Source organism: Cimex lectularius, unplaced genomic scaffold (assembly GCF_000648675.2).
Source record: "Cimex lectularius strain Harlan isolate CLEC.00 unplaced genomic scaffold, Clec_2.1 scaffold195, whole genome shotgun sequence".
Taxonomy (NCBI): Eukaryota; Metazoa; Arthropoda; class Insecta; order Hemiptera; family Cimicidae; genus Cimex; species Cimex lectularius.
Window position 1 is genome coordinate 863,992 of NW_019392761.1, and position 26,514 is coordinate 890,505.

Genomic DNA, 26,514 nt, shown 5'->3' on the forward strand with positions numbered 1-26,514 from the left:
ATCACTGATTGCTCATCTGATTGATTGTTGATTGGGTGAGTGTGAGATGTTGGAAAAGAGGTAGTATAGAAATAAAGACAAACACAAAATGTAGAAGTATGATGCCAAAACACGTATAAAAGACCAAACCAACAAGGATTTGCAGGCCAAAAAACGGAAACGTCCAAAACTAAAGTTTAATAAATGTTAGCGATAATTTTAATTATTAATTTTCCTCAGATTTATCGGTAAAAATAATTTAATACCCTAACTTCCGCTATTTCATAAAAAAGCTATGCTTTTAGTCGTTAATAAGTGCAGTCCGAAGTGTAATCTGGGTCCTGTATACAGTTGAATTATCACCTTTTTTTGTAACGTTGACATGATTGCTATGATACAACTTCATCAAGATCTCCGTAAGACGGAGGGGTATCTGTCGATAGAGGACGCCCGCCTGGTGGTGGTATTCTTGGTGGAGGTAGAAGGCCTACTTTCTTCGGTGAACAGGGCCGACGGTGCGTTCGACGTTTTCAGTTGTCTTCCTCCACTTACAGTGTACACAGGATTAACGCTAACGACCCAAACCAAGGTAAGCACGATACAGTTCGTACTATAAGTTGTGATTGTTCCCCAAGTTGTATCACCCGTCTGGAATGGATGAGGGAAATTTTGTTTCTATATCGGCTGAAAAATCTAATCGGCAGTGTAAGCAAATAAGGAATAAAGGAATAGGCATTGAATTTAATTAGGATTTTCCACGTTGGAATATTTATTTCACTTTTGTTTTGGTTTAATCGACCCTCAGTGGACTTGTTCGGTTGGAAGTATTAAAATATAAAGCTCCTTTTTGTAACTGACAGTTAATTTAAATATTTTAACTATAGGGTTGGAAGGAACCATTTAAGTCATTGCATATATTTTAAAGAGGTGTAAATCCTTGTAAAATTTTACGCAGATCGTTGGAGTTGTTTGAAAGTTACGATCGTTTTTTCAAAAAATCGAAGGCTTGGAAGTCGCAAGTTTTAAGGAAAACAAAATATTTTTTTGATTTTCATAAAAAGTTGATTAAGGGTTTTTCGGTGTAAAAAACGAATATCAATTCCGTTCTTCTTTAAAAATATTTTAGCTTAATTTGGCTAGACTCATAAACCGCGATTTTTAGCATATTCGAGGGCTGATTTGTTCTAATTTTTTTACTGAGAACCCATGAAAGCCATTAAAGGTGTATAAATCCCTGTGAAGTTTTATGCGGATCGATGGATTGGCTTGAAGTTATGATAGTGTTTGTTATTTTTGAAAAGAAAAATGTGGTTTGAAAAAGGGGAACTTTTAAAGAACACGAAATATTTTTTGATTTATACAAAAATTTGTATTAAAGGTTTCTGAGTGTAAAAATCGAATATCGATTTTTCTCCTTCTTAAAAAATGTTTTGGCAAAATTTTCTACGTCTCATAAACCGCGATTTTTAGCAGATTCGAGTCCTGATTTGTCGTCCAACTGATATTATTTTCTTACGTTCTAATTTCTTTACTGAAAAACGATCTAAGCTATCAGGTGTAAAGATTTATGCGGATCGGTCGAGTCATTTGAAAGTTATGATCGTTTTATGATTTTTGAAAAGAAAAAATTGAAGGCTTGGAAAAGTGAAAATTTTAAATAAAAGTAAATATAAACAAATATTTTTTTTACTTTCACAAAAATTTGTATAAGGATTTTTTAGAATGCAAAAGCTATATCAAATTTCTTTCTTCTCAAAAAAAATATTTTAGCATACTTGGCTAGGTCTCTTGAGGGTTGATTTGTCGTGAGTTTATGCAAACATATTGTATATTTGATTTTGTTTAATTATTATTTTTATGGCAGTCCAGTACCTTGGTAAAATTTAAACGAAAAGATGTCTTTGTTTAGGAAGCTTTCTCACAGTCGATTAGCTTATTTATCGGCCTACTTCCTCTTCTTTTCAATTTGCTAGACAAGCGCATAGCTTCTGAAGAGGAAAAACTCCTAAAAACACGACCCAGTTCGGTAGAAAAAACCTTTTCGCCCTTACATTATATATAAATGTTGTGAAACAGAGGCAAATTGGCTGCCGCGAAAGGCGTATCCTTATCGGCGGATTTCTATGCGTGATTCTGCGTACCCGACCCCTCGCTTTGCCCTAGTTGCCCACGAGAACCGGCATAAAAGAGACGGCACACGCTCTCCGTTTAGAGCATAAAAGAAACAAACCCTTTCACCCGTAATAAATACACTGTACCTGCTGGTTGATTATGATTTCTTACCCACAGCAGTTTAGACAGCAATAGGGTGTACAATTTCTACACTTCTTGGAACTACCCTTATGCTACTGACTCCACCCGCCCGGACTTGCAAAACAGTTCATTATAAATTTTACTTTTGCCTCGTGTATAATACTCCTCATTATTATTCTACAAATCCAAGCCGTTTACGCAATTTTCCGTTTACAACTTCTCCACCTCATCAGACTTGTGCCTGTACATTAGAGTGGGAACGCATCTAATTAGTTGATTTTTAAATAATTTTTTAAAATTTTCTAGGCCATAGAAATGCTGATGTGTTGCAGCCTTTTGTTTCGGCTCTTTTAATGAACGATCTTAAATTGAATGGTGTTCCGTTAACGCATTATGGCCTATGCTCTTAGAGCAAGTCGAACTTTAGTGGTTTGGTTAAAAGGTTAGCGGGAGATCCCGTCAGTTTAGATTGGCGCCAAATAAATCAGTGTTGCCAATATACCGGCAGAAATGGAGTAGGAACAACACTGCCTTTGTACTAAACTCACGGGATTTCCCCTAACCATAAACAAAATTACTCAATTCAATTAATTAATCCTTTTAACTATAGGAACTATAACCTTAAGTCTATTATATTTCGTGGTCTAATTGACCAAATAACTTCTTTCAATTAATTAATCTTAATGTAAAGTATTGGGTGAAATGAAAAAGTTAGCGTCACGAGCGGGATTCGAACCCACGGCCTTCGGCTAAATACGCCGCTGCTATTGCGCCCATCTCAACCTACAAACTTTCGAATTTTCCCTCCTTTTTGACATTTTTCAACCAAAAAAACCTTACATAAAAAGATTAATTAATTGAAACAAGTCATTTGGTCAATAGACCACTAAAAATAATGGATTTAAAATTGCTAAAGTTGGCAAAGTTCTAAAGCACTTTAGAAAGAAAGGATTGAATTGTAAACCGGACATGAAAAATGTTATGCTTATCATTTATAGTAATCGATACAAGCTGTGATTGTGAAGAGCCATGCTGGAGATGGAAGATTCCAAGATGGAGATTTTAGATTGCCGCCAACAAAATCATTGTTGCCAATACAGGGGATGGAACATTGAAGGAAAAACATTGCACCCGCGCTAAACTCATAGGATTAGCTTGCTTTGGAAAATTGACTAAATTTGGTGTCGCTCCGAGGCAACGCTGGGCAAGGAAGGGTTAAACAATTACGCCACTTTTTGGTCTAAGGGTCAAATTTTCGATTTACTTAAAGTGACTCGGTTTGTCTCTGTCTTTTTAATATTATAACAACTTCAATCTCCAATTTTTTTTGGACTTTCGTTTATGTAGCAAAGCTTGCTAACAAGGGGATACTAAAGTTTATTTAAGTGTTTAACAGTTATTCTATATTCGATTTGTTTTTTTAATTTAGAATAAGAAAATAATATGGTGGATTATATTAAATTAAATTTGACGTATGAAAAGTTTAAAAAAACCAAAACGACTATCAATAAAATATTTCGAAAAAAAAAAGATTTTTTGAAAAAAACCAATTCGGATTCGTTTTTAGCACCCTGTAAAAGCATCAAATACAAATTTTTATTTCAAACAAGAAATGGAGAATTTTATGGCCCGATTGGTCCGAGTTAAACTGACGATCGCTGATGTTCGTTGTTCGCGTTAAAAATTCGTATCTCCTCTGAATTGTAGCCAAATTCAAAGTTATTGTAACCAATGAAAAGATAAATTTTTCTTCTTTCAGCTTATATCAATCTATGCGTATATTTTATGCTATTATTGGTGAGAAAAATAAGAATGGAATCAATAAAATCGCCTTAAACTTTTTATGTTATTTCTCTTGTTATAACTTATTTACGGAAGCCAAATTGATGGAATTACGTGTAGTTTATACGGTTCTTGATTACTATGAAGTTTCAGGAAGATTAGTGACATCGTTTCAAAGTTATAACTATTTATGCGATATTGGAAAAAATCAAAGGCATATTTGAAAGACGAAAACTTTTAGGAAAAAAAGGATTATTTTAAATATACGTTTTTGTTTATGTTCAAATTCAAAAAAAAAACTTGAATTTGCTTTAAGCACGTTTTAAACCATCAAATAAAACTTTTTATAGCAAACAAAAATATATATATTTTTTGGCTGGATTCGCCGATTTGATTTTTTTACGCCTAATTCCGTTGTTCCACATGCAAATTCACAGCTCCTCTAAATTTTATCCATATTCAACGTTATTACACTCTTTGGATAAGTAGATTGTTCTGCTTTTAGCCTGTATCAACAACGGTTATATGTTTGACCATTATAAATGAGGAAAATAAGGATGAAATCAACAAAAATGCCTCAAACGTTTTATTTTATTTCCCCGGTTCTAATTTATTTAAGAGGTCAGTCTGCCGTTACTTACACTTTATACGGTTCTAAATTAATGAACAGTTTCAGGAATATTAGTGAAATTATCTCACGTTATTACGATTTTTGATGATTTTCAAAAGAAAACCTGGAGACATTTTGAAAGGGAAAAATCTGAAACAAAAAAAAACTATTTTTTATTTTCACGAAAATATGCATTCAGAGGTTTTTGGGGGTGTAAAACACGAATATCAACTTTATTCACATTAAAAAATAATTTGGCATACCTTGTTACATTTTTCATCGGTAGATAATAAAGTATAATTTATTTAGAAATAGTGAGTGGACATACTTTAATTGAATATATAAAAAGATATATTTTGCATTGTAGACATTCACTTTTCCACATCCAAAATGTAATTGTTATATGTAAACAATGTTTGTAAATCCTAGGCCCTGAAGATGATCTCAATAAAGATCGAAACGTTGGCACGATAAAGAAAATGTTTTTCTGAAACCTACTTCACACCAGACTGCATATCACGATTTCTAAATAAATATCGATTAACGGTCACTAATCACCACACATAAAGTATAATACATAAATTATGGCCGAACAACGTTGCAAAATAGGTTAAGATATTTTTTTAGCGCGAAACAAAGTTGATATTGGCTTTTGGCACCCAACAAAGGCTTGGAAGAGCCTTAATGAGATATTTTTATTTTCCCATAAATCTGTACTTAGAGGTTTTTGGGAGTCTAAAAAAATGAATAACAATTTTGTTCTAAAATATTTTAGCATTTTTATGTAGATCTGATATGACGAATCAGATTCATAATTTGTGACAAAACGACGTTGCAAAGTGTTCTAAAAACAATTTTTTTAACAGGAAGCAAAAATCCCCTTAATTTTACAACCCATCAAAACCCTAAATCCAAATTTATTGGAAAAAAAATTTCTTAGATTTTTCACCTTCCCGAAGACTTCAAATTTGGTTTTTACAAATCGTAAGAAATAGTGACAACACTAAGACAACTCCACCGATCTACGGGAAATTTTACACGAGCTTAGATCCTCATAAAATGCACATACTTCCGCAAAGGTCACTTCCGTAAATAAACAAAAACCGGAGAAATAAAACTTTTAAGCAGTATTTTGGAATTTCATCCTTATTTCCCACGGATATCTAAACACGTTGATACACCCTAAAAGAGCTATCCCTAAAAACTATTCAGCTGTCCAACATTTGTATGAACATTAATCCATTTATGTTACAGTGGTCAATGACCCAAAGTTACTTCTTTCAATTAATTATTCATTTTATGTAAGGCCTTGGTTGAGATAAAAAAGTCATTGTCACGAGCGGGATTCGAACCCACGACCCTCAGTTCATTACGCCGCTTGTCTAACCACTTGAGCTATCGTGACTTCGATTCAGTCGGACACCAACTTCCCATCTCAACCTACCTTTCGAATTTTCCCTCCATTTGTCGTCGAGAATCCTAATTACATGACAATTTTTCATGTCCGGTTTACAATTCAACCCTTTCTTTCTAAAGTGGTTTATGCCAGCTTTAGCAAATTTAAAGCCATTATATTTAGTGGTTTATTGACCAAATGACTTCTTTCAATTAATTAATCTTTTAATGTAAGGTTTTTTGGTTGAAAAATGGCACAAAGGAGGGAAAATTCGAAAGGTAGGTTGAGATGGGAAGTTGGTGTCGGAGTGGATCGAAGTCACGATAGCTCAAGTGGTAGAGCAGCGACGTATTTAGCCGAAGGTCGTGGGTTCGAATCCTGCTCGTGACACTGACTTTTTTATCTCAACCAATACCTTACATAAAGATTAGTTATTACGACCTTTCGAAAGCTGAACGCCTATTCTTGAAGCCTATCTCAACAATGTTTACATTTTATTTGATTATACATAAATGAGAAAAATAAGGTGTTTTTGACTTTACTGGTTCGGATAAAATCCAGAGGTGATATAGATTTTTAACTAGACCAAGAAGACAACGAGAAAAAAATTTGCCTCCGGCGAATCCCACTCAACAATGTTTTTCGTTTTGTTCTTTTTTTTAATCGCAATAAAATTTCTTGTTTAAGAATAATAAAAGGGGCTTAAAATAAATTCGTATTCTATATTTCTGCAAAAAAATTAATACCCTATAATACCCTACTTTTATATAATCTTGTCTCATCTAAATCCAACTTATTATTTTCATATCTTCCTTAGGTTACAAAAATATATAATAGAGGTATTGTAAGATTTCTGTATTGATTTTCTTTGCTCATGTTTTTACAGGCGTTTTTGACTGTACCCATGTCAAATAACTCTTTATGATGAGATTCGTGTTGATATATGACGGAAAAACCATACCTAGAATCCTCATCTACTAATTTAATAGATTTTACCTTTACTGGTAAATTCCCATATTCATCCTTCTCCTTTGTAAGGTGAACTGTCACTTTTAACGTTGGCATCTTGGAAATTAAAATCGATTTATAACGTAGCTGGACTGGATACGGACTAAATCAATGTATTTCTGAAAATGTTAATTTGTTTACAGAATTAGTTTTACGATATACAATATAATGCTTATATTGCTTACAAGTCCTTTATTTGCCCTTGTTCACTATTTGATATTATTAATTCTGTCTGATAATGTTCATACTTCATATCAGCTGCCTCCACGATATCGGACGCATGGCCACTAGTCTTAAGCGAAGAGATCATGACAACGGGACGTTGTTACATGTATATTAAAATAACCATGAAATATATGCACAACAAAGGCCGTAATATTTGTTCAATCTAGTATCACCCAAAGTCATTGTCGGAATAGGAAAATAGTTAATTAATTTAGCCAGAACAACAGAAAGATTAAATTGTTTTAAGATTCGATACAAGAACGAATTTGAAATGACGTTAGGCCCAGTTAAAAAAGGTTAATTATTAATTACTCAATGAAAAGATCATTGAAATATCTCTAAAGATGTTGATGAAATCATTGTTTAAATGGCCCAAGGAAAGAAAAAGTTCACAAAAATTTGTAAAGAAAAACTGCTCTGAACGACTGGTTTAAAACTGTTTGACAATATTCTCGGAAGATTTGGTCTAGGCGCAATTTTAGAATAAAGCTCTTGGACAGGAAGCTTCTACAGCCAGCCTAGATTCACAAAGGGGAAACAGAGCGATAAAAGCTAAATGAGGAGCGAATGCAGTCCTCAGCCAACGCCGCATTACCACACATTATCATTATTATAATTGCTACTAAGATTGCAACAGCACCGGTGCAAGAAAGTTGAACGAACGTTTAAAACAATCCAATTAATTATTCTTTTTATCTAAGGTTTTTGGTTCAGATGAAAAAGTTAGTGTCGCGAGCGGGAATCGAACCCACGACCTTCGGCTAAATACGCTGCTGCTCTAACCACTTAAGCTACATGACAAGTGTTAAACAATTAGTTGGAATAATTAGTATGGTCAATTATGACCACTATGCAAATATGGTTTAAAACAATGAACGATGTGCAGTCAAAAGTCCGGTTTGAACTGCCATCAATAAAAATTAAAAAATATTTATTTACTTTTTTGTTCTATTTTGAGACTTTTTTTCGTTGAGGTTTGGAGATAAATCGCTTTATTTAAGGCCATGTTCGACCGTCACGGTCCAAAGATACCGCAAGGGTATAATATGTGTAATCGACCGATCGAATGTTGCAATATAAATATTTATTGAAGTAAGTGACCAGATGTTTATATTTAAAAAATTTTCAATTTTCACTTTCTTTTTTTAATAGGAATTTTAGGATAACCTAGTTTTAAAATGCTCTCACAAGTGGACAAGTAATTTTCTTTTTTTAGGAATCAGAAGATGACCGCTTATGGCAAAAACGACCCAATTTTTGTATTATAACGATTATTGATATAATTAATTTACAATGGATTTAAAAGATCAATTTTAAGGTAGCGACCATTTTTTTAGACGTACAGCTAGTCTTTTTTCTACGTTATTTTTACCGCTGGCTCTATAACTGAGATGTTAATTTTAGTGTGCATCTATTTTTCAAAAGAGACTGTATTTTATGGTTAAGTATCAAGCATAAGGTTATAATCTTTATGTAAGGTATTGGTTGAAATGGAAACGTTAGTGTCACGAGCGGGATTCGAACCCACGACGCTCGGCTAAATACGCCGCTGCTCTACCACTTGAGCTATCGTGACTTCGACCCACTCGGACACCAATTTCCCGTCTCAACTGACAACCACTTCAAATGTCTCCGAGAATCGAATCGTGATTACACGACATTTGAAAAATGGCAAAAAGAGGGAAAATTCGAAAGGATTTAGGTTGAGAAGTTGGTGTCCGTGTGGATCGAAGTCACCATAGCTGAAGTGGTAGAGCAGCGGCGTATTTAGCCGAACGTCGTGGGTTCGAATCCCGCTCGTGACACTAACTTTTTCATTTCAACCAATACTTTACGTTGAGATTAATTAATTGAAAGAAGTTATTTGGTCAATTAGACCACGAAATAGACTTAAGGTTATAGTTTATAATTTCGTCAGAAGGCATTCCCTTTTTCTTAGATGGTAGCGATCATTTTTCGGGTGGATGGTTTATAGCCTATTTCTTTTTTTGTAACTCTAGGTCTACCCGTTGGATTTTAATTTTAGTACGTAACACATTTTAAGAGATAGGGAGTCAGCACTTTATGCTTACGTACCAAACTTAAGTTTACTAGATTACAATTTTGCATGCAAGGACCCCATTTTTCTTAAGAAATTTTTCGGATGAATATTTTTTATTTTTTTTATCTCCAGGTCTATCGGTTGGATTTTTACATTTGTATGAAGTACTTTTTCAAGAAAGTCTGTATTTTATTCTTAAGTATCAAACTTAAGTTGATAATTTATAGTTGTTTCAGAAATGGTTTGTATTCCTCTATGGGAATAGTGTGTATTTTTCGGACGGTTGGTTTTAATTCCTATTTAATTTTTTATGTCCAGGCCTACCAGTTGCATTTTAATTTTTGTACGCACCTCTTTTTCAGAAAAGTCTTTATTTTATGCTAAAGTAAATTAATAGTTAATAATTTGGTCAGAAAGCACTCCACTTTTCTTAAGAGGGTAGCGACCATTTTTCAGACGAATGTTTTTTTCCTATTTATTTTTTTATATCTAGGTCTACCCGTTGGATTTTAATTTTGAATTTTGGTATGCAACTGTTTTACAGAAGAGTCTTTACTTTGTGTTTATGGACCAAAACCTAAAAATTTTACCGTACTTAAGTTAATTGTCTAAAGAAAGACCAAAAAGTTGACTTTTTTCGGTACCCTTTTCTTCAAATATATTTATTCTACCATTTTATGTGTGCTAAATTTGTCTTAGTAACTGTAAATTTGAAGGTTGGGATTTTTAATTTTTTTTTGCATCGCCTAATATTATGTCAATACTTTACACCCTTTTCTTTATACAATAAAATTGATTCCTCCGCTCCTGGTTGTTTTATAAAAGAATGGCTCACTTCGCTTGTTTGCCTATTGCTGTTCTACAAAATTAATAAAAAATCTTTTTAACATTATGAAAAGTCATGGACAAAAGTGAACCGAAAGTTGAAAAAATACAACTTTACAAGAACTCTCGATTTACAACTTTCAAAAAATTATTTGATGTACTGCTAAAGCACGGAATTTCAAGGGACCGGTTTCGTTCTGTGCTAAAAACACTGTACTTTATGCTAAATTGAACAATAGAGCCTGTCATTGTTGGAAGTTTTTGAGCGTTTATAATAATTTATTGCTGGGTTGGACCGTTAGGCCAGTTTCGCCTTCTTGATAAAAAGGCAAGGTGAAAGGTCGTTTTCGATCTCGAAGAAAAGAATCACCATGGGGGAATAAAAATTCATCAGGGAATAATGACCGTATAGCTTTGACGATATACAGCGATGTTGGTTCACAGTTTGTCAATTCCTATCGGAAAATATGTCCAAACACGTTTTTCTAAAGCTATATAAGAAACAAGTAGCCAGTACATAACAAATTTCTCAGACCACAACACTGACACTATGGCCGGTCGAAGGGCGAAGAGGTTTAAGGGTCAAAGATATAAATACGGCTTGGGCAGTAGGTCCAAAGCTTGGTGTAGAAGCTTTTGAAATCAGATGAGTTCGTTGACAAAAGAAATGTTTAGGTCATTGTGAGTTTAGTGACCTAGTGAAGAGCTTTCACAATTTGTCTAAGGACTTTCGATTGGAAAGATCCGCAGGATATTGGATGCGCCCAGAGTGGTCTCTGTATTGGTCTGGTATTGTTCTGTGCAGAATTAGTTGAGCTTTACCAAAGAGATTTCAGTCCTAAAAGTTTTCGTTGTCAAGGTCTTGTGTGGAGATTGAACATCATTTGCTTTCTAGCTCCTATGAATCTGATTTGAGTGGAGGTCGTTAGCTACTTGTAGTTGAAGTACAATGCATAACTGGGTACATTCTTCCTCTCAGTGTTTTCCCACACTTGCATTGGTCAAGGTGATCTTGGATGTTGGAAATTGACTTGGATCGGATTCGGATTAGATGCTAGACAGGGTCATCCGCATTGGTAATGATGCATTGGGATGCAGAGAAAAGTCAGCAGTGTATATATTATACAGGATGGGACCAATATTGATCCCTTGATATGGAAGATGTTGGAAAAAGACTTGAGCTTGTCAGGGTGTTCTAAAAGATCTTCTGAAACTGAAACTTGACGAAGCTGGAATGGGTCTTTAATAAAGGGAATATTAAAGTCATTGTGATATTAGATATGTAGCAAGGAGCTTGTTCTTCTGTGGCCTGCTCATTAAAATGCTTGGATTAGTTGGCTATTAGATAGGTTGTTGGTACTTCAAAGTTCTACTCCGTATGTCTAAAGTGGTCTTTCAACGTGTTAGTTGAGTTTTGACGGTCTAAACAGATTTTCTAAAAGTTTTCGTTGTCAAAGTCTTCTGCTAAGTGGTGTCTTAAATATTGTGTGGGTTTTCTACACTAACCTGCTCTGTAGGTAAAGTTCTATGAGTTTGGAAAGTGCAAGTCGGTCCTTTTTGTAATGTACACTAGGTACATTTTTCCCCATTCAGTTTCCCCCTTCACTTTTCGCACTACATTTCTTGGATGTTGGAAGTTGCTTGGATAGGAATTGGGTTAGGAGGCTTGGTGTTATCCGCATATATGGTCAGGAAAGTCAGCAGTATAAATGGTATATAGGATGAGACCAAGATTGCTCTCATATTGGACGCCAAGGATTCTTCTGATACCAAAATACTAATTACTGCATCTCACTCTAAAGTAGAAGTTAGTTAAAAAGGATTCCGCGATATGGTGATAAGGGATATGTAGGATGCGTTGTAAATTGGACTGGTACATAACCTCCTTAGTTCTTGGATGTTGGAAGTTGCTTGGATAGGATTTGGGTTAGGAGACTTGGCGTCATCCGCATATGGCATATATGGCTAGGAAAGTCAGCAGTATAAATGGTATAAAGGGTGAGACCAAGATTGCTCCAATATGGGACGCCAAGGATTCCTCTGATCCCAGAGTACTCATTAATGCATCTCACTCTAAACTAGAAGTTAGTTAAAAAGGATTCCACGATATGGTGATAAGGGATGTGTAGGAAGCGTTGTAAATTGGACTAGTCCATAACCTCCTTAGTTCTTGGATGTTGGAAGTTGCTTCGATAGGATTTGGGTTAGGTGACTTGGCGTCATCCGCATATGGCATATATGGCTAGGAAAGTCAGCAGTATAAATGGTTTAAAATATGAGACCAAGACTGATCTCATATGGGACGCCAAGGATTCGTCTGATACCAGAAAAAAACTGAAGTAGGTATACGTTCTTGTCATGCCAGCCGTAAGTTTGATTCTGTACATGCCTGTGAGTTTATATAAATAGTTTAAGAAAAGTTCAATTTCACTGAGGCACTATTAGGCGAGTGGCCAGGTTTCTTCACGAAAGAATCGACGAGAGCTGAGTGCGTGCATCCGCGAGACACGTTCAATTTTCAGTTACGCGCTTTGAAAATGAAAAATTCTTCATTCGCATCCTTCTCACGTTAAACACCACTTAATAAAATAACATAATAACGGCAATCATTAAAAAAAGTATTTTCATATTACGTTTACTTTCGGAACGTTTTTTCAACGTAAAGCTAATGTGAAAAGTGAACTGGAAGAACCTTAGAAAGTAGATTTGATCCAATAGCTAATCAATTGTACGCACAATCATATAATTTCAAAATTAATTGACGACAAATCGTCCATGCTATGAAGTGGGGGATGCCTACGTCACGTCAGGTGTTATGCTGCAAACTTTTAAACCATCTTTTGACAGTTTGCTGTTTCGCAAATCTTTTTTTAAAATGAAATTAACTTAGATCAAAATAATACAATAAATATTATGCTCATCTTTTCCTAAAACAATCAATTTATGAACTAATTTCAATATTAAGCTTTGATTTAGTCAGGAAACACTTTCGAATCGTTATTTTTCAGATTCGGTTGATTTTCAGATTCAGATTCAGGTGAAGAACGCGTAGAAAATTCTTTATTCATATTTCACTCGGTCGCGTTTATTATCTAAATTGCCCTCTCATCATTAAAACTAAAAATAAATACCTTGTTTTAACTGTGACTAATCATGATCGCATGGTAAACTGGAAATTTTGGCACCCGATGAGAATTAAAAGCCATGACGGATTCCACTTTCTTTTCTGGTCGGGGCCAATTAGAATTTATATGTTAATCGGCTCGTAGAGGAAACAAGTGTGCCAGACGTGGCTAGCTTTACAGAACATCCAGCCCAAATACAAGGCATTAATTAATCTAATTAGTGAAGATTCGATTCAATGTTAAGTGCCTTTGTGTTTTCTCCTCTCCTCACTTTTTATTCTCTCACTCTCTCCGTCTCACTCTCACTCTTTCTCTTTCTCTCTCACTGACTCATTCTCTCACCCTCACTCACTACAACTCCGACTCTCACTCCTGACTCTCTCTCACTCTCTCTCTCTCCCGATCTGAATCACACTCCGATTCTCACACACCCACTGACTACAATTCTGACACTCTCTCTCTCTCTCTCTCTCTCTCTCTCTCTCTCTCTCTCTCTCCCNCTCTCACACTCTCTCTCTCTCTCTCTCTCTCTCTCTCTCTCTCTCTCTCTCCCGATCTGAATCACACTTCGATTCTCACACACCCACTGACTACAATTCTGACTCTATCTCACTCTCATTGATTCACTCTCTCACACTCACTCACTCACTACAACTCCGACTCTCACTCCTGACTCTCACTCCTGACTCTCTCTCTCTCTCTCTCTCTCTCTCTCTCTCATTCATTCGCTATCTATCTACTTATTTATCTATCTATCTTCCTCTCTCTTGCTAGTCATCACTTTCTCTCTCTTCCTCTCACCCTCATTCAGATTCGGATTCAAACTCACCCAATTTCTCCTTCTCACTCTCACTCTGATTCACTATCTCTCTTTCCCTCTCTCTCGCAATCAAAATCACACTCCGATTCTCACACACCCACTGACTACAATTCTGACTCTATCTCACTCTCATTGATTCACTCTCTCACACTCACTCACTCACTTCAACTCCGACTCTCACTCCAACTCTCTCTCTAATCGTTACTTTCTCTCCTCTCACCCTATTCAGATTCGGATTCAAATTCACCGAATCACTCCTTCTCACTCTCGCTCTGATTAACTCTCTCTTTCTCTCTCCCTCTCTCTCTCTCTCTCATCATCTTAATCACACTCCGATTCTCACACACTCACTGACTACAATTCTTACGCACACTCTCATTCTGTTTATCTCTGTCTCTCTTTCTCTCTCACTCACATTGACTCACTCACTCACACTCACTCACTACAACACCAACTGTCTCACTCCTGATTCTATCTCTATCTATCTATCTCTCTCTCTCTCACTCTCTATCTATCTTTTTATCTATCTATCTTCCTTTCTCTCGCTGGTCATCACTGTCTCTCTCTTCCTCTCACCCTCATTCAGACTCGGACTCAAACTCACTCAATCTCTCCTTATCACTCTCATTCTGATTCACTCTCTCTCCCCATCTGAGTCACACTCTGATTGTCACACACTCACTGAATAGAATTCTGACTCTCTCTATCTCTGTCTCTCAATATTTCTCTTCATCTTACTACGACTCTGATTCTCACTCACTCACTGATTCCCACAACGGCTGTCTGGCTGCTGATATTTTCCCTCTTTCTCATTGTCGCTCTCTCTCTTTCTCTCTCTCTCTCTCTATCTATCTATCTTACTCACACTGTGATTCTCACTCACTCACTGACCAGAATTCTGACTGCTGATTCTCTCTCTCTCTCTCTCTCTCTCTCTCTCTCTCTCTCTCTCTCTCTCGCTCGCGCTCTCTTCTCTCTTACTAACTCACTCACTCACTCACTTAACCAGGCAATCATTCACTGAATTGATCAGTCCCCTCCTTATTAATGTTTTATATCTCCATTTCTTGTTTGTCTCTATGTATCATACCGAATTCCTTATTTTATTTAAAATTTGGTAAACCAGCAAACAATTGTTTTTTCCTTTGTGTGATATACTAATTTTGGGTTTGAGTGGTTGAAAAGAAATTCACGTCCTCAAGTTGCAATTAAGCATCACCACAAAGTCAAAATCGTCTCGTGTACTTTGCAACTACTCTTTGAGTGTATATAGGGAATATGGAAGATGTCGACTTGAATAGGACGACAGTTGAACGACAATAACAAAGGGATCCTCTCGTATTTCTATTTTTCTATTTCTACCCGTTACACAACTGTATTACGTTTGAAAAGTCAGTATAATCATTTTTGTTAGGGTTCCTTTATTGAAACTATTCCTTGAAGGTTAGGCCCGACGTGGTTTGGAAATAGAAACATCAGTTTGGAAATATTGCCTCTTTGTGTTTACTTCACACTTTTCCTTTAGAAAACGTTCGACATTGACTGATCGACATTGAATCGTCCACGTAGGGTTCTTTTGGAGAGAATAATACAGACCAAAGACGATCCTGTAAGAAAAACCAGTTTTTCAGGAAATAAAACATGGGTTAGAAATTAAAAAAAGAAAATAGAAGACATAAAATATGTATATAATTACTACTTTCTTTCAGAATTAGACTTTAATATATCTCGATATCATTGCTATATTAAACGATGTTTAAAAGTGCTTGTTTTCAAATGTAACAAAAACGGACAATATTCTATGAGAAGAGAAGAAAAAAGGGCTGACACATTGTCGAATCCTTGAGGGAGTTGAATGTAGTTTACGTTTACTTTATTAAACCATGGGAAATAAGGTATATAGAACATGACTGTCAACGACGCATAATACGGATTATTGTTGTCAAGGCCTAGTTTTGGTCAAGCGACGATCTTGGACGCGTTTCCAGACTTTCGACATTTTCTATAAAAACAAGGCTTTCCATTGTGGACATTTTCGTACATCATCACTGAGGACTTCTTTCTTGTTTGAGAATATGACTCAATTCGGTTTGCATTAAAGTGAATCTCGTGCAATCCGGGCAAGGGCGTCCTACTTTCGGAAAATGGCCTTTTCATATTCGGACGGGCTGATGTCGAACGCAATTAGTCGAGGAACAATTAGAGCGGAGACAGACCAAGGTTTCCGGATGCAAAAGTCTTTTCTACATTATAATGAAATCCTAGGAGTGAAAACGCATTTCCCAATAGCCACCCAGAAAAAAGGCCGATTTAATTATCCCCCTCGAAATGTATCAATTCAAGTGGAGACATTGACTCCAACTCCGAGTCTTCATCACACGTGATTAACGACCTACTGCTGACAGTCTGTGATACTTTCCGAGTTTCATGGTCTCTCTATTCTCGCCAGTTTGTAACATTTTGCATTGTCAAAATAACGCACAGAGCAACCACTGAAAGCCAAGTGACAACCGAAGATCAGAGACGGCCCAAATTCAAATTTTAACCCGGCAGACCGCCCGACAGAATCATAAACTGACAATCTGGACAAATTAAAATTAAAGATTTAAAAAAATCGCATTACCATCAACACATTTGCTTATGAAACAATTAAATAGTATTTAATCTAATAGCTATGCCAAATACAGTAAAAGACAAAATAATACCAAACTATGATAGTCCTGGAATAATGCAAAACCTGCAAAAATAATGCAAACTTCATTGTCGAGTCTGTTTTTATTTATTTATTTATTTTTTATGTAAAGCTTTTTACTTTTTTCCATTTATTATTAACTTGTATACATTTTAATTTAAACTTTTCTATTAATTATTTAATGGCTTCCGTTTATTGTTCAATTTTTTGTATTTTAATTACAACTTTAACATTTATTTTAACGATTTACATTTTTGTATTGAACATTTTCCATTTTAATATTCGCTTTTCTATTTAATTTAGAATTTTTTTTATTTTAATTTGAACTCTTCCAGTTGATACTTAGTATTTGTCCTTTTTAATTTCGACTTTTCATATTAATAGTCAATTTTTCTTTTAACTTTTTAATTTAATAGCCAAATTTTAATTTCGACTTTTCCATTTAATATTCAACTTTTTTCCTTTTTAATCTAATCTTTTCCATTTTAATATAGACTTTTCTATTGAATATTCAACTTTTTTCCTTTTTAATCTAATCTTTTCCATTTTAATATCGACTTTTCTATTTAATATTCAACTTTTTCCAATTTACTTTTAAACTTTTCCACATATTTATTCAGCGTTTTCAAGTTTTATTTTCCATTTAATAATCAACGCTTATAATATTCGAATTATTTATTTCAAATTGATATTTATTATGCCATTTGATACTCAATATTTATCCTTTCTAATTTCGACTTTTCCTTTTAATTTTCAACTTTTTCCTTTTTACTCTAATCTTTTCCATTTTTATATCGATTTTTCTATTTGATATTCAACTTTTTCCAATTTACTTTTAAACTTTTCCACATAATTATTCAGCGTTTTCCAGTTTTAATTTCCATTTAATAATCAACGCTTATAATTTTCAAATTATTTATTTCAAATTCTTATTTACTATTCCATTTGACACTCAATATTTATCATTTTTATTTTCAACTTATTCCTTTGCAATTTGAATTTTTTGATTTAGTATTCAAATTTTATTCTTTTTAATTTCGACTTTTTCATTTAATATTCAACTTTTCCATTTTAATTTGAACTTTTACGTTTTCATATCAACATTTCTATTCAATAATAAATTTTTCCATTTATTTATGCAACTTTTTCCATTTTTATTTTTCAATTAATAATCAACGCATTTAATATTCCAATTATCTATACCAAATTCGTATTTATTATAACATTTGATACTCAATATTTATCCTTTTTAATTTCAACTTTTCCTTTTAATATTCAACTTTTGCCCCCTTTTTTTAATTTGAACTTTTCGCTTTAATATTCAAATTTTATTCACTTTATTTTTCACTTTTCCATTTAATATTTAACTTTTTCAATTTTAATTTGAACTTTTCCATTTTTATTTCGAAGTTTCTATTTAATTATTCGTCTTTTCCAATTCAATTTAAACTTTTCCATTTAATTATTCAACTTTTTCCATTTTTATTTTCCATTCAATAATCAGCGCTTACAATATTCAAATTATTTTTTGCATAATCATATTTATTATTCCATTAGATATTCAAAGCTTTTTAAGTATAGTAAATATGAAAAAATATAAAATGTATTATATAATGCAATAGATTATAAAACAATTTAGGTAATAATAGGCAATAATTAATAGGGAAGATACCTAATAATAAAAGTAGAATAAAAAAAATCATTAGTTTCCTATTCTTACAAATATTTATTTGCTATTCAATTTTACGAGGTTTTAATTAAATAGGAAAAAGTTTAAATTTAATTATGTGGAAGAGATTTAAACGTAAATAGAAAAAGTTCAATAACAAATAGAAAAGTCGAAATAAACAATTCATAGCAAAGATGACGCAAAGCTGAAACGCAGTTGGGCAACACCAAATAAAAATTGCGAATATACACGGTCCTAGCAAAATGAATTTTTGGTTCTAAAATAACTAAATACATTATCAACTATTGTCTATTTTTCCATTAAACTTAATTATTCTTTGCCCACAATATACCGAAGACCGATTTTAGTTTCAAAATTAGTTTCTTGTGGGAAGAAAAGAAGCTGATAAAGGATTTTTACGTTTAGCATTTAACACCATCTGACCATGGGGTGCATACGGATGCGTGAGTTCCCATTCAATGCGTCTTTTATTTGGTTGTGAGCTTCATTTGATCTCAGGTCTAAGGTTATTCGTCCCACTTCTTCCATCAGTGAAAACATTTACAACTTCCAATTAATCAATCTTTATGTAAGGTAGTGAGAACTGGCAAAAAGGAGGGAAAATTCGTAGGGTAGGTTGAGATCGGGAGTGGCGTCAGAGTGGATCGAAGTCACGATAGCTCAAGTGGTTAGAGCCGCGGCGTATTGAGCCGAAGGTCGTGGGTTCGAATCCCGCTCGTGACACTGGCTTTTTCATTTCAACCAATACCTTACATAAAGATTAATTAATTGAAAGATGTTATTTAGTTAATCGGTCCAAGAAATCTAATGAATTATAAAAACCTTGGCGTACTTTCATTGGACAACAACCCTTATAAGTGTATCTATCCCTCTCCTACCCATCCTAAGTCTGTAAGCAACACGCTTGTCAAAATTATCGCCGTACGTAAATTTCTTAAATGGGTTATACGTAACTCTTCCAAATTGCATCAGGAATAATTAAGGATGACGTACAAGAAATATGAAGAGACAGCGTAGGAACTTTCTCATACGCTCTTCGGGATTAAAACGAGATGGGAACGAGTTGTTTGTTGTTGATGACTAACGACCTATTTGTTTGCAGAAGAATAAGAAAATATTCGTTGTTTTGTTTAAAACAGATTTATTAAATAGATTTGTAAATAAGTTACAGGAGTTAGGGACTGAAATTTGGCTCTGAACGTCTATGGTCGGGATTAAGGCTTAAAGATTCTTTATTATTAAAGAATGAATTGAAGTGGATCAGCTTCTCTGTTCTTTTTTAGTTTGAACACTTTGTCAATTGATATGACTCTGAATTTCCTCTAATTGTTATTTTCCGTCGTGACAAATTCAAAGAAGTGCGTGTGGGTGTTGTCCCCACGATTAGAATAGAACGTGTATGGAAACAAGCCAATAACTGAAACAAAACAGAAAAATTTGACGTTTCGCACTTTTCCTTCTGCCTTCTCTATTTGACGATCTCAAGCGATCGATCCCTACACTCTTTCAAGCATCTCTCAGATCGTCAGTTCGGTTTTCGCCCTCAACATTTTCACGGTGCTTCACGTTTTTGATTGTCTCGTAAGGAACACTATACAGTCTTGAGGGTCTTCACTACAACAACAGGATAGGGGATAGGGATAGGGATAAAAGAGGCAGCCACAAGACCTACTGCACCTCGACCTGAATAGATCTATTGTGCTCCTCTGTTACTCACTAGCTTCAGGCTATTAACCAGCCTCCACAGCTTTGCGAGGGTTCCTTGGTGTAGGATCTTGCTTGTGGTTTTTCTTGTCCTAGTTGCAAGAACCTGCACCTACATAGATCTTCACAAAAAAATAAAAAGTGTTCTGGGTCTCCTCCTCTACCTGGCAGTATCTGCACAATGTTTCTTCTGTCTGTATTTATACCGGTGCATGTGCTTTCTTACGTGGCAGTGCCCTGACAGGAGTCCAACCAGAATCCTGGTTCGGTTGCGGTTGCCTTCCAGTAATTCTTTTGTAAGTTTTGCGAATGGTCCTTCTATGAATCTCTTCGCGTGCCTCACACCTGGTATTGTTCCCCCAGTTTTTGGACTCATTAAGGATCCGTTTTAAGGTGTATCCTCTTTTGTGGCAGGCTGCTAGGCCGCAGTAGGGTTCTGGGCCCATAGAGTTCATGTTGGCTTCCTTTTGGCCAACATGTCAACCTTTTCGTTGCCTCTATGTCCCGAATGTCCAGGGACCCATGCCAGGTCAGGTCATTAGTGTCGCTGACTTCCGTCAGGGCCTCCATACATTTCCAAACACTCTTTGCCTTCGCCTCGCATGGCAACAGGAGGACAGCTGCATTGAACAAGCCGACAAATGGCTTTGAATGATCAAGTTCTTTATAGAGAAAAAATCTATTGGGTCTAAGAGCCAGTTGTTTATAAGCTAAATTGTTTATAACGAACCCGGTTATAAGGAACGACCCGTTATAACGTACTATATCTCCGGTCCCGTGAAATGTCATAAGGAACAAAACATAGGAAACCGTTTATAACGAACTATCGGTTATACGGGACAGCACGCAAAAATAATCCCAGCTGCCTAACGATTGTACGAAAGATTCCCGCCCTTTTTTAACCCTAGATGTCTTTAAAAAATCTCTAAAAAAATAAATATATTAAAAACCACGACCTTAGTCTCTTCTGTTGTTCCCCATCTCAACCTACAACCACTTCAAATGTCGCCGAGAATCGAATCCTGATTACACGACATTTGAAAAATGGACAAAAAGGAGGGAAAATTCGAAAGGATTTAGGTTGAGAAGTTGGTGTCCGTGTGGATCGAAGTCACGTCAGCTCAAGTGGTAGAGCAGCGGCGTATTTAGCCGAACGTCGTGGGTTCGAATCCCGCTCGTGACACTAACTTTTTCATTTCAACCAATACTTTACGTTAAGATTAATTAATTGAAATACGTATTAATGTTTTTAAAACATTTAGGTAAATATATGCTTTAGCAGATTGGTATGTATTGTGTATTTTCATAAACCTGGATAACTTATATATATATAAAAATTACATAATGAAAACTACTCCGCTATATACGTGCTTATCAATTGGATGAAAACTTCAGATATAACTACTGTTCACTATAACCGATATATTGCTATAATAAAGCCTACAAAGTACAGAATATTATGGTCCCCTGAACTTCGGTACAAACGATTTACACTGTACATTTATTTATTAAAATCTATTAATTTTACAATGGCTAACTTAGAAGTAAATAAATAGTAAAAACCATTAGTCCACTATTGCGAACAAACCGAAATAGCCTCACATTGAAAGCGTTATCCCATCGAAATGGGCCAGATTGTTTAGATGAAAGTGACCCTCTTAGCGAAAACTATTTAATTAGGCAAATCGAATTAACGTGTGTTTATGTGTGTGTTACAGCTTTTTTCCGTCGAATTAACCTTATCTTAATTTCAAATTAACCATTTACCCATCAAATTTATTCCTTTTACCTTCCAATTTACCCTTTTTCTGCAAAGTGGCCCTTTTTAACTTCAACCCTTTTTTTTATTTCAAATAAGCTCTTTTCAATTCGGATAACCGTTTTTTACTTCAAATTAACCTTGTTTTTATTTCAAATTAGCCTTTTTTTAATTTCAAATTAACCGGTTTTAACTTAAATTTTACCCCTTTTTAATTTCAATTTACAGCTTTCCTTAAAACAGCAAAAAACATAGGAGGTGGTTTGAAATGTAGGTAAAGTAAAAATTCTACATCTTAAAAAAAATTAAGTATACAATAAATAGATTCTTAGAAGTCCAATTAATTACAATTAAAATAAAAATCAACCTTTTACTTCTTCTTTTAATCTGAATTTTTTTAATATAACATAATTAAGAATTCAATTAATTATTTTCCCTTTCGAATAAATCTTTTTTACGATCAATTATACCCTTTTTTCTATCAAATTTATTCTTTTTACTTTCCAATTCACCCTTTTTAATTTTAAATTAACTTTATTTTAACTTCAGGTAATCCTTTTTTTATTTTATAGTAATCTTTTTTTTCAAACAACAAAACGCTTGAAAGGGGAATGAAATGTAGATAAACACGTCAAATAAAATTTGTGCATTTTAAAAAAAATTCTTCTACCTCTTCTTTTAATCTCTCTTCTTTTAAATATAATGTTATTCGGCTTTTAGTTAACCCTTTCCTCCCGTCGAATCAACCTTTGTTTTACTGCAAATATACCTTTTTCCTATCGAATTTATCCTTTTTACCTTGCACCCAGTTTAATTTCAAATTAACCCTTTTTAATTTTAAATCAACCGTTTTAAATTCAAATTAATCCTTTTTAATTTCCAATTAATCCTTTCTTTGAACCATCAAACAACCTAGAAGGTGGTATGAAATGTAGGTAAACTAAAAATTGTCCAATAAAATAATTAATTAATAAATAGGCTCTTTGAAGACCATTTAATTACAATTAAAATTAAAAATTATTCTTCTACATTTTCTTTTAGAAAACAAATTAATTACAATAAAAATTAAGAATTACATTTCTAACTTTTCTTTTGATTTGAGATGTTTTTAATAGAAAATAATTAGTTTTTTAATTAACGCTTTTCCCAGTCGAATTAACTTTTTTAAAATTTCAAATATACACTTTTCGTTATCAAATTTAACCTTTTACTTCCAATTCTCCCATTTTAATTTCGAATTAACCTTTTCTTAACCTCCGGTAACCTTTTTTTTTATTTCAATGTAACCGTTTTTTTCAAGCAACAAAAAACCTAGGAGGGGGAATGAATTGAAGGCAAAGACGTAAAGGAAAATTTGTACACTTTGAAAAAACAAACAAATTAAAGGTATAATAATTGGGTTTTTAGAAGTCCATAGAAGACAAATGAATTACAATTAAAATTTAAAATTATACAAAATCCTTCTTCTATTTCGTCTTTTAATTTGAGCTGTTTTTAAATATAAAATAATTTGACTTGTAATTAACCCTTTTTCCTCATCAAATTTATTTTCGCCCAGCCACCGAGGTCTAGGTTATTTCAGCTCCAAATGTAATCAGTTCCTAAATCCATTCACACTTTCACTGGCTCTTAAATACATACTTAAATAATTGCATGACATTCAAGGTGTTTGAGTACATTGGCCTTCTCACACTACAAATACACGCTAATAAATACATTCACTCATCACACGCTAGGAACACAAAACAGTGGACCCAGATATTGTCCTGCTGCACCACGTCGTGCTCGAGCACAATTCTGATATAGGGTGGCCTACGCGCTCTCTTTATGGACCCAAGAAATTGCATACTTCATCGAGCAACGTATCTCTGCATGCCGGGCTCATATGCAGGCTTTGGCCCAAAGGTAAGTGCCCTTGGGTCTACCTTGCATAGCCTAAAAAAGGGTTGTGATGTTACAAAGAGTTTATTTGCCGGAAAAAAGTTATAATTATTAAACTTTTATTTCTGGCATAAAAATCATAAATGTTTTATTTGACTAGGGTTTTTTGATTGCTGCACGTATGACACCTAGGACATCGAAATTAACGCCATTTCTGAGAATCCTGTTTTACTACGTTAATAAACATAATTTTCCAAATAATCACATTTGTACGTAGGCCAATGAAGAAATAGAATAAAATCCTACCACTTTCTAAACTTTCGCCGTTTATTAAATAAAAGTCCCAGATTTTTGTAGAACCAGGCTAATGAAAACGGTATTTGTCTCGAAGAGAGCTTCACGGACACGGTTTAAATAAATATTCCCGTCTCGTATCGTAGGAGAAAAGAAAGAAACGCAATTAGAAATAGGGGTAGTCGTTTCGATCCTCGCCTTTCAGAGAAATTGGCCCCTTTTTAAATATTAATAAGCCATTTTTAGAAACGTTTCGACGTTTCACCTTTACTTTTAAGCCCGAGGCGCGCGTTATGAATATTCATAGTGTATTAATTGCAAGCAAAATAAGTCGTGTGTGACTAAAACCCAACTGTATTGTGAAATTATTCCGGACGCCAGCTCGTGCGAAAGAAACCCAATCGGAGTCGAATTTGAGCTGGCCGTTGATTGAATAAATTCATGCAGGACTCAATATCGAACACCATGGACTGCAGGACGAACAGTGCCTTTTTTCAAGGGATCATTTTGATTTTAATCCAGTTCCGCGGGAAGTCAATGGCAGCTGATGATACCCAAGCTGGACGACCTTCCCAAACGTTCTCCTCTTTTCTAGTCCTTTAATACGAGCGGGATTTCCCGGTTCAGTAGAGGAAATTCCCAAGGAAATCCTGGAGGCCTTTTTCTCTGAGGATTCCCTGTGTGTTTTGGCCTTAACCGTTTCATGCCCAGCGATGGCATAGGGCAACACCACATTTAACATATTTGCTAAATAATCTTTACATAAGGTATTGGTTGAGATAAAAAGTCAGTGTCACGAGCGGGATTCGAACCCACGACCTTCGGCTAAATACTGCGCTGCTCTACCTCTTGAGCTATCGTAACTTCGATTCACTAGGACCACCAACTTCCCACCTCAACCCACCTTTCGAGTTTTCCCTCCTTTTTGCCATCTTTTTTTATCTCAACCAATACCTTACATAAAGATTAATTAATTGAAAAATGTTATTTGGTCAATCGAACTCTAATGGATTTAATAAGTAAAAGTTTATCTTCACTAAAGCTGTCCGTGGCCGTTTCATTTGTCGCCGAGAATCGAATAGATTACACGACATTTGAAAAATGGCAAAAAGGAGAGCAAATTCGAAAGGTTGTAGGTTGAGATGGGGAGCTCGAATGGTAGAGCAACGGCGTATTTAGCCGAAGGCCGTGGGTTCGAATCCCGCTCGTGACACTGACTTTTTTATCTCAACCAATACCTTACATAAAGATTAATTAATTGAAAAAAGTTATTTGGTCAATCGGACCTCGAACTCTAATGGATATTTGCTAAAGTTAACTAATTCCAAGATTCGATAGCCATAGACGTGCGGGATTTCCTCAAGGTTCGGCCTAAAGAATCCAAGCCTTGAGGAATTCCTAAACATTTGTGGAGAAGTCCTTCAGCCGCGGTTGGACCCAAAAATCCTGAACAAAAATAAATTCTTTTTCCGCCTTGAGACCGAACACACAAGAACTCTAATGGATATTTGCTAAAGTTAACTAATTCCAAGATTCGATAGCCATAGACGTGCGGGATTTTCTCAAGGTTCGGCCTAAAGAATCCAAGCCTTGAGGAATTCCTAAACATTTGTGGAGAAGTCCTTCAGCCGCGGTTGGACCCAAAAATACCGAACAAAAATAAATTCTTTTTCCGCCTTGAGACCGAATACACAAGAACAATCAATAACACCACCAGTCAGCACAAAACTAGGCCTTTACATTGAGGATTTCCGTGAGGAAATTCCTCTTGTTGTGTTGGCGAGGGTTCGGTAGAGGAAATACCAGAAGTTTTTACTTGAGGATTTTCTATATGAGCATGGCTATCTCGAAAACCTAATTGATCTTTGCTTCAGAGTAAGGTGCGACGATGAGCTCTCAGAGATAATGCTGATCTGTGCTAATTTCCCACAAGTGAGCATTCCAGGTCCTATCCTGTATTTATTCTGCTGACCTACCTTACATCCCAACAATCTTACGACCTACGGACGATGCCCTACCCAAACCACCCCAATACCCAGGAGCATCCTGAACTCTTCACAAGTTAGATACTTAGGGCTGTACTTAGACGTGGAATCCCCACACAAGACTGAAGCGACAAGAACTCGACCATCTATGTCAACTTCAAAATTCAATTGCCTGAGCGGAGCTGTGGGGTACCGCCAACCTAAAAGCCTCAGAAGAAGCTTCTTACTAAGTTTCTAACTAGACTCGGCACTCTCGACACGACACGCAAGAATGGCACAATTACACAGATGACAAACACTTTGAGCCCTGAAGATGATCTCAATAAAGATCGAAACGTTGGCACGATAAAGAAAATGTTTTTCTGAAACCTACATCACAACAGACCCCATCTCACGATTTCTAAATATAAATCATTGAAGAAAGGTGCTAAATTACAAAAATGAA

General features: G+C 35.0%; 1 protein-coding gene across 1 annotated transcript in view; it reads left to right on the forward strand.

Annotated features, from left to right (window-relative positions):
- The first annotated feature begins 488 nt into the window (after positions 1 to 488).
- The window catches only part of LOC106663385 (mucin-5AC-like), a 71,614-nt gene continuing 45,588 nt past the window's right edge, over positions 489 to 26,514 (forward strand). Inside the window, exon 1 of the mRNA XM_014388200.2 lies at positions 489 to 568. The gene's annotated coding sequence lies outside the window, so the exon portion shown is untranslated. The remainder of the gene's footprint in view (positions 569 to 26,514) is intronic.